Here is an 8,485-nt window from a genome sequence, read left to right on the forward strand (position 1 = left end):
AACCTGCCCTGCCAGCTAGCAGCCCAGTGCAAAAATCCAATCTTATTCTGGGCTACATCCAGAGCCGTGTGGGCAGCAGGTTGAGGGAGGGGATTGTCCTGCTCTGCTCGGCTCTCCTGACACCGTACCTGGGGTACTGCCTGCAGCCCTAGGACCCACAGGCTAAGAAACACACAGACCTGCTGCAGTGGGTCCAGAGGAGCCACAAAGAGCACCAGGAGCTGGAGCCATCAGCCTGTGAGGACAGGCTGAGAGGGTTGGGGTTGCATAGCAAAGAGAGGACAGGGCTCCCAGGAGACATTCAATTAAGAAAGGGAAGGATACCTGGTTGGGGTGTGTAGGGATGGCTCAAGGGCCACTGGTTCGAAACTGAAAGCAGGTGTATTTAGATTGGACATTGGCAGGGCATCTTTTTCTTGGAGACGATTGATACACTGGAATAGGCTGTGCAGAGAAATTCTAGAAGCTGTTTCAAGGGGGCTTGAGGTAGATGATTTTAAGGTCCATTCCATTCCAAAGTGATTTTAGGAGTTATCACAGAATGTTGGTTTCTACAAAGAGGAAGAACAACATTTGAGATGAAAGAGGCAGGGACCTGATCATCAGCGAGGCCTGGCAAGTGGCCACTCCCAGGAGTTTGGATGTTTCAGAAACAAGGAATGTTTGTGGCCCCACAGGGCTCTGGGAGCCAGCATAAAAGGCTGCTCTGCTGCAGGCTCTGCATCCTGGTCTCTGGCCTCCCTTTCCTCGAGGAACGAGGTAAGCCTGAGCCCGCTCCATGCCTCGCTGTGGGCTGAGCTGCTCTCATGGAGGCTGCCCGGCTTGATGCTTGGGCTGCCTGAGCGTGGCCCTGGCACAGAACTGTTGGAGGGCTGTCAGCCTTTCCATGCTGGGGGCTGGGGCCAGCTGGGAAGAGGGGGCTTTGTTCCAGCAGAAGGGGATCAATGGGGCTCAGCCTCAGGGGGATGTGCCCAGCAGAATTTGCACCTGCCGTGGTGTAACAAAATGTGCCGGTGCACGCCGGGACATTGTCTGACACAGCCATGTCTGCTCTGCAGATGGGCTGTGACCAGTCTTTCCACAGGGCCCTTAAAGCCACTGGGCTGGCTCCCATTGCTGAAGTGGGGCGGCCTTCCCGTGCCGTGCCACTGGGAGGGCACCAGGAGGGTGGTGGGAGCTGTGGGCACAGAGTGTGTTTGGAGAGCAAATGTGTCCCTGGGGAGAGCTGAGGGACAGAGAGACAGAGCGATGCTGAGGCCGGGTGCCGCTCCCTGCTCTGTGTTGCAGCCTTGCCTCCCGCACCGAGAGATGTCTTGCTGCAGACCCTGTCCCCCACGGCCCTGCGGCCCCTGTGGCCCAACGCCCCTTGCCAGCAGCTGCACTGAGCCCTGCAACGCCCGCTGCGCTGACTCCACGGTGTACATCGAGCCTTCGCCGGTGGTGGTGACCATGCCGGGCCCCATCCTCACCTCCTTCCCTCAGAGCACAGCCGTGGGATCCTCTCTGTCAGCTGCTGTGGGCAGCTCCCTCAGCACCGCGGGGGTTCCCATCTCTTCTGGGGGCTCCCTTGGCCTGGGGGGCTCAGGCCTGTGTCTGCCTTTCCCCCGCTGCTGAGGTCAGATCTGCTGAGGCCGGCCCATCATCCCCCTTCTCCTTGGCCAATGGGCCCATCTCTTGCCCTCCCTGGCCCCCCACACCTCTTCCTTGGTCTCTGTTCTGTGCCGCCGCTTTTGCTCCTTCTCATTAAAGCCTTTGTGCAGCACTGCTGGAGAGTCGTGGTCCTTTGTTCTCCTCCTCCCTCACCTCCCACCTGCTCTGCCAGGGAGATCCTTCCCTCTCCCATGGAAACAAATGGAACCCCAAGGATGGGGCACTGCCCAATGCTGGTAGAGCTCCCAGAATGGATTGCAGAGCAATTGAAAGGGATAGGCAGGGAAAAGAAGCTGCAGAGGAAAGGAGCACAACAGGAGATGTTGACAGCAGGGGGCCTACAAGTAATGGCACACGGAGTAAGCTGCTGTTCCTGTGGGAACGGTGGAAGGTGGAAACAGGTGCCCAGAGCGTGTAGCCCAGTGTCCGGTGTGAGACGCATCCAAGACAGGAGGAGGCAGTGGTGCCAGAGCCGAGTCCTGTGCCTGGCCCATTGTGAGTGGGAGTTCTGCAGCTCAGGAGGCGTGTGCTTGCTGCCAGAAGAGTGCAGAAGGGAAGCCGCAGCGGAGGAGAGGGGTGCGAGTGTAGGCATGGTGAGGGCAAGCAAGCTGAGGCAACCAAAAGGCTCAGGTCCCACTGAGATTTGAACTCAGATCACTGGATTCAGAGTCCAGAGTGCTCACCATTACACCATAGGACCTCCTGCCCAGGTCACTGGGGCCCCATGTACTCAGCCTGCCTCAGCCTTATGGCCCCAGCTCAGCCTGCCTGCCTCTCCACCGCTCTGCGCATCTCACTCCACCTGCAGCCTTCCTGCACGCCCTACACACCCTCTCCCATCACGCCGCCCTTCAGCGCACCAGCACAGCTCCCTGCAACCCTCACACGCCCTCTCTTACAACTGCCGCGCTTCAGAGCACGCAAAATCTTCCCCTTCCCAAACTGCAACAAGCCCTTTCTCACGCAGCCAAACTTACCTTTCCCACTTACCTTCACACACCACAAGCCCCCTTGCCTTCTCTTCTCCACACCAACCCCCTCCACCTCCTTAAGGACTATGCAGAGGCTAACTCTGACCCATCTCTACCAAAGCTCAACAAAGACCCTCTGCTGAACCCAGCACAGGGGCTGCAGCGCCAAGGACAAAGCACAGGTGACACAACAAGGGCGCGCCAGTGACTGACCTCCACTTCCTCTGACAAAGAACTTCACTCACTGCCTATGCTGCACAGCAGGGAGGGCAGAACCCGCTCTGCCAACTCTTCCCTCTCACAAGGAACTTGACTGCAAGGCATCCCAGGAGGACGCAAGTCCAAATGCCTGCTCAAAGCATGGCTGGAGACAAAGCAAGGACAAGGCAACTCAGTGCCTCAGCCCCACTGCAGCCCCAGCCTGATGCCCAGGTGTGGAGAAGCACAAGGTGCCCTGCCCACCTGGCTGCAGTGGCTCACCACTCTCTGGGAGTCTCTGCAGGACCCAGAGCAGCCCCTGCAGTCGGCTTTTGCCAAGGCTGACCTGGATCACAACCAGCAGGTGCCTGTTCTTATTATATTGCAAGGTTAAATCTTGTTGTCTCTTTATTGCAAGAGTTTCAGACCTCTTTGATGTTTCTGCTAGGCAGCTCCTCTAAGCACTGACTCCACCGTCTTCCCACTGTAGTTAACAGACTCTAGTTGTCTCTCAACCAACTAATCTGCACTTTTATATCACTGTTCTTTATATTGCCTACAGCTCTGGCCTGTTAAAGTCAGGCCCGCTCTTAATCTTTAATAATTAGCCCAGCTGCACCTGCTTAGGGGTAAGATTATTTTCTATGCTACATTTATTTTCTTATATTTTATCCCCCTACATGTGCCTGCTGGGCTGGGAGGTGCCTGGAGTCCTGGGCAGGATCCCGGCTGAGAGGATCAGAAGCAGCGGCTCAGCTGCTCTTTGGGAGAACAATTGCAGAGGGAAGGGGCCAAAGAAGGGACCGGGCGGTGTGGAGCCAGGCTGTGTGGAGCCAGGCTGTAGAAAAGCCTGGTCTGCCTTGACTGGGAATGGCCGAGCCCTGCTCACCTGCTTGGAATGCAGCTCTTCCAAGCAATGCCCCACAAGGCCCCTGCAGCAGTTGGCCAGTGTAGAGGCCAGAGGAAGGCTGTGGCCCGCGTTGGCCAGAAAGCTGGGGCCAAGCAGGGTCCAAGTTGTTGGGCAAGGCAGCCTGAGTGAAAAAAGCACCTTAGCAGAGGATGGTTTCGATCCATCGACCTCTGGGTTATGGGCCCAGCACGCTCCCGCTGCGCCACTCTGCTCCTCCTCCTCAGGCCTGCCTGCCATTGCCCTCAGCCCAGCCTCACGCTGCCCGCCACTGCTGCCCCTCACTCCTTCCCTTCCTCTCTGATCTGCCTCCCCCACCCCACTAATTAGACACCCTCACCATGCACCTCCCTTCAGCCTGTGCTCGGCACCTCCACCGCCTGCCCTTGGCCTTCTCCCACACCTCCCGCACGCACCCCTGCACACACCCTGACCCTTCCACACCCACCCTGCCCCTGCACCTGCTCAACACACCCCTGCACACAGCCTCCAGCCTTGCCATCCATCAGCCCACCTGACATCCACACACATCCTCACACCTGCAGCCCTCGCCACAAATACACATCTGCTCCCGGCACCCGGCAACACTGCACCTGCCCGACACTTCCCATCTTTGATGGCCGACCTGGGACATGGGTTGCCTTGCCTTGGAACTGCCACCAGAAACAATTCTCCTCTTTTTGCTCTGCAAATTCTGCTGCCTCAGCTCCATGCTCCTCATGGGTACTCTGAAGCAAAAGCTCGGATTTCTGGCCACTTGGTGCCAAGCAGGTTGTCAAGCTGAAGGTCCTTGCCCTTAACACCTGGTGCCACTGCAAGGGGATGAAATGCTCAGCTCCAGGTGCCATCTGCATTTGCCCTTCCCTTCTTCATTGTTGGGGCTGCAAGTGCAGGAGCCCTGGGGCAGCTGCAGCTGCTGTCCGTGGCACACGTGTGCCACGGTGCTCCCCGTGCCCCTGGTCAGCTGCCCGCAGCCCAAAAGGGACACGTGCCCGTAGTTGGCAGGATTCGAACCTGCGCGGGGAAACCCCAATGGATTTCTAGTCCATCGCCTTCACCACTCGGCCACAACTACCTGCTCCAGCCCTGCCCGCCCTGCTCATCACCTGCCCTGGGCCACCACACCCACACCCACGCACTTCTGCACAAGGCTCCTCTGAACAAACACTGCTTCACATGCCTCAAAATCGCTCCCAAGGACAGCAGCAAAAAACACTCCTCATATTCAACCAAAAAAGACAACAAACTGCCTTGGCAAGACTCACTCTCCTACTTACCCAACACTTACGGCACAACAAGGGAAAACAACCAACCACAAAACAAAACTAATGCCAACCAATCCAAACAGAAATCAACCGACAGCTATCGAGAGGCAGGGGGCGGGGGTGGCTGTTTCTGGATCTGTGTGTTTGAGGAGCTCTGTGTGTCTGTGTGTGTGACACACAACAGCGAGGGCAAGCATGCAAAGGAACACAGCCTAAGAGCTTGACAGAGGCTTAAAATTTGACAGAGCAAAAGCACTTCATACCGTTTAACCTAACTTACAACTTCCAACTTATACTTAGCAACCTAGCAAAAGAACAACACTAAGCACCATTTAGGTAACTCTATAGCTGGAACTTAACCTTACTGACAGGCCTAATGTACTTAGATCTCCAAGGTTCTTAAACATCTAAGGAAGCAGTGTTTCTCCCAGATTTGCTATAGCAAATACATGCAGACGTGCGTGCACACAGACATGAAGAGTCGGTACAAGCAACGTACCTGTGAAAAGTTCCCCTCAGTGGGCACTGAAACACTCACTTTGGATGCCTTTGCATCTCCCAAAGGGGGAAGGCTCAGGCCTCAAGGAGGGAGGGTATCAGCCCGGGACTCCTCCTTGTTGGGCAATCCTCCAAGTACAGCAACCCTGAGAGTTCACTGGCTGTGAGAGCCGGCCCACTCAGGGCCATTGCTGGTCACAGCCTGCTGCGGTCCAGGACAGCTCAAATGGTCTCATTTTGGGCCACTCTTTATAGGGTTGTAAGAGAGTGGGCTTTAGTCCTATCAAGGTTTCATCCTGGCCACAGTTTTTGCTGGCACTTTCCTTGAAAGTGTGAAACAGAAATGTTGTGACGTTCAGGAAACAAAAATATTTTCCAAGACTGGTCATGAGGAAAACATGAGCTTGTCAGGCAGCAGTTCTTGGGAAGAGAGAGTGTTTCTGATAAGCTGAGGAGCAGCTGAGACCAGGTGCTGTTTCCAAGGCTGGGGCCTAACGAGCATTTCTCAGATCTCAGTGTGGCCTGAAAAAGGAGAGGGAGGAATGCACCACCACAGTTCCACTCCAAATTTGCAGCTTGGACCCTCCCAGAGCCAGCTGGGCCCTGGGGCCGGGCTGCAGAGGCCTGAGAGGCAGAGCCCCAGGGGCTCCGGCTGCAGCTCTGTGAGCCTTGGCCTCAGCCAGGCATCTGGGATCCCCGCCCTGTGGCTGTGGTGGTTCACCTGTGCTCCATCTCTCATAATGGAGATTGTCTCCCCAAAGTGAGGGCATTTTGTTTCCTTGGCCTATCCGGGCCAAGTGTGTGTATGTCGGGACTGTCAGCTGACAGTCACAAGATTCTGTGCTGTTGTGTGCAGGGTTGAGTGTGTGGCAGATTCAGTTCAGATGTAATTTAAGATAGTGGAATATAATTTAGAATAATAAAGTATAATAAAGTAATTAATTAGCCTTCTGGTATTAATGGAGTCCTCCTAATCATTCTCTCCCCTCATTGGAGTTGATGCAATATTACAGATTGTGCTATGCTTTTGTGAAGAATCTTTGACAGGAATGACATGTCACTCCAAATATCTGAAATCTCACAAGGAACAAATTGGCACTGGGCCCGGCAGGGCTGTGATCTCCAGGTTCCAGACTCAAGCTGAATGACTGAGGTTTGGTGCTCTGGTGTAATTTCTGGGAGTTCTTAGTGCAGCTGCTGGTAAGCTCAGGACAGCAGCCAGTGCTCACCCTGGCAGAGCAGGTGGGAGGTGAGGGAGGAGGAGAACAAAGGACCAGGACTCTCCAGCAGTGCTGCACAAAGGCTTTAATGAGAAGGAGCAAAAGCGGTGGCACAGAACAGAGACCAAGGAAGAGGTGTGGGGGGCCAGGGAGGGCAAGAGATGGGCCCATTGGCCAAGGAGAAGGGGGATGATGGGCCGGCCTCAGCAGATCTGACCTCAGCAGCGGGGGAAAGGCAGACACAGGCCTGAGCCCCCCAGGCCAAGGGAGCCCCCAGAAGAGATGGGAACCCCCGCGGTGCTGAGGGAGCTGCCCACAGCAGCTGACAGAGAGGATCCCACGGCTGTGCTCTGAGGGAAGGAGGTGAGGATGGGGCCCGGCATGGTCACCACCACCGGCGAAGGCTCGATGTACACCGTGGAGTCAGCGCAGCGGGCGTTGCAGGGCTCAGTGCAGCTGCTGGCAAGGGGCGTTGGGCCACAGGGGCCGCAGGGCCGTGGGGGACAGGGTCTGCAGCAAGACATCTCTCGGTGCGGGAGGCAAGGCTGCAACACAGAGCAGGGAGCGGCACCCGGCCTCAGCATCGCTCTGTCTCTCTGTCCCTCAGCTCTCCCCAGGGACACATTTGCTCTCCAAACACACTCTGTGCCCACAGCTCCCACCACCCTCCTGGTGCCCTCCCAGTGGCACGGCACGGCAAGGCCGCCCCACTTCAGCAATGGGAGCCAGCCCAGTGGCTTTAAGGGCCCTGTGGAAAGACTGGTCACAGCCCATCTGCAGAGCAGACATGGCTGTGTCAGACAATGTCCCGGCGTGCACCGGCACATTTTGTTACACCACGGCAGGTGCAAATTCTGCTGGGCACATCCCCCTGCGGCTGAGCCCCATTGATCCCCTTCTGCTGGAACAAAGCCCCCTCTTCCCAGCTGGCCCCAGCCCCCAGCATGGAAAGGCTGACAGCCCTCCAACAATTCTGTGCCAGGGCCACGCTCAGGCAGCCCAAGCATCAAGCCGGGCAGCCTCCATGAGAGCAGCTCAGCCCACAGCGAGGCATGGAGCGGGCTCAGGCTTACCTCGTTCCTCGAGGAAAGGGAGGCCAGAGACCAGGATGCAGAGCCTGCAGCAGAGCAGCCTTTTATGCTGGCTCCCAGAGCCCTGTGGGGCCACAAACATTCCTTGTTTCTGAAACATCCAAACTCCTGGGAGTGGCCACTTGCCAGGCCTCGCTGATGATCAGGTCCCTGCCTCTTTCATCTCAAATGTTGTTCTTCCTCTTTGTAGAAACCAACATTCTGTGATAACTCCTAAAATCACTTTGGAATGGAATGGACCTTAAAATCATCTACCTCAAGCCCCCTTGAAACAGCTTCTAGAATTTCTCTGCACAGCCTATTCCAGTGTATCAATCGTCTCCAAGAAAAAGATGCCCTGCCAATGTCCAATCTAAATACACCTGCTTTCAGTTTCGAACCAGTGGCCCTTGAGCCATCCCTACACACCCCAACCAGGTATCCTTCCCTTTCTTAATTGAATGTCTCCTGGGAGCCCTGTCCTCTCTTTGCTATGCAACCCCAACCCTCTCAGCCTGTCCTCACAGGCTGATGGCTCCAGCTCCTGGTGCTCTTTGTGGCTCCTCTGGACCCACTGCAGCAGGTCTGTGTGTTTCTTAGCCTGTGGGTCCTAGGGCTGCAGGCAGTACCCCAGGTACGGTGTCAGGAGAGCCGAGCAGAGCAGGACAATCCCCTCCCTCAACCTGCTGCCCACACGGCTCTGGAT

At 56.3% G+C, this 8,485-nt stretch overlaps 3 non-coding genes across 3 annotated transcripts; all 3 read right to left on the bottom strand.

Moving 5' to 3' along the window:
• Positions 1-2,278: 2,278 nt before the first annotated feature.
• Positions 2,279-2,350, bottom strand: TRNAQ-CUG (transfer RNA glutamine (anticodon CUG)). The gene has a single exon. It is a non-coding gene; the product is annotated as a tRNA-Gln (tRNA).
• A 1,519-nt stretch (positions 2,351-3,869) lies between these two features.
• On the bottom strand, positions 3,870-3,941 carry TRNAM-CAU (transfer RNA methionine (anticodon CAU)). The gene has a single exon. It is a non-coding gene; the product is annotated as a tRNA-Met (tRNA).
• Positions 3,942-4,719: 778 nt separating this feature from the next.
• TRNAS-AGA (transfer RNA serine (anticodon AGA)) lies at positions 4,720-4,801 on the bottom strand. Its single transcript has one exon. It is a non-coding gene; the product is annotated as a tRNA-Ser (tRNA).
• Between the last annotated feature and the right edge of the window lie 3,684 nt (positions 4,802-8,485).

The sequence above is a fragment of the Agelaius tricolor genome, unplaced genomic scaffold, assembly GCF_023055355.1.
Source record: "Agelaius tricolor isolate 1412-34295 unplaced genomic scaffold, bAgeTri1.0.p SCAF_12, whole genome shotgun sequence".
Classification (NCBI taxonomy): domain Eukaryota; kingdom Metazoa; phylum Chordata; class Aves; order Passeriformes; family Icteridae; genus Agelaius; species Agelaius tricolor.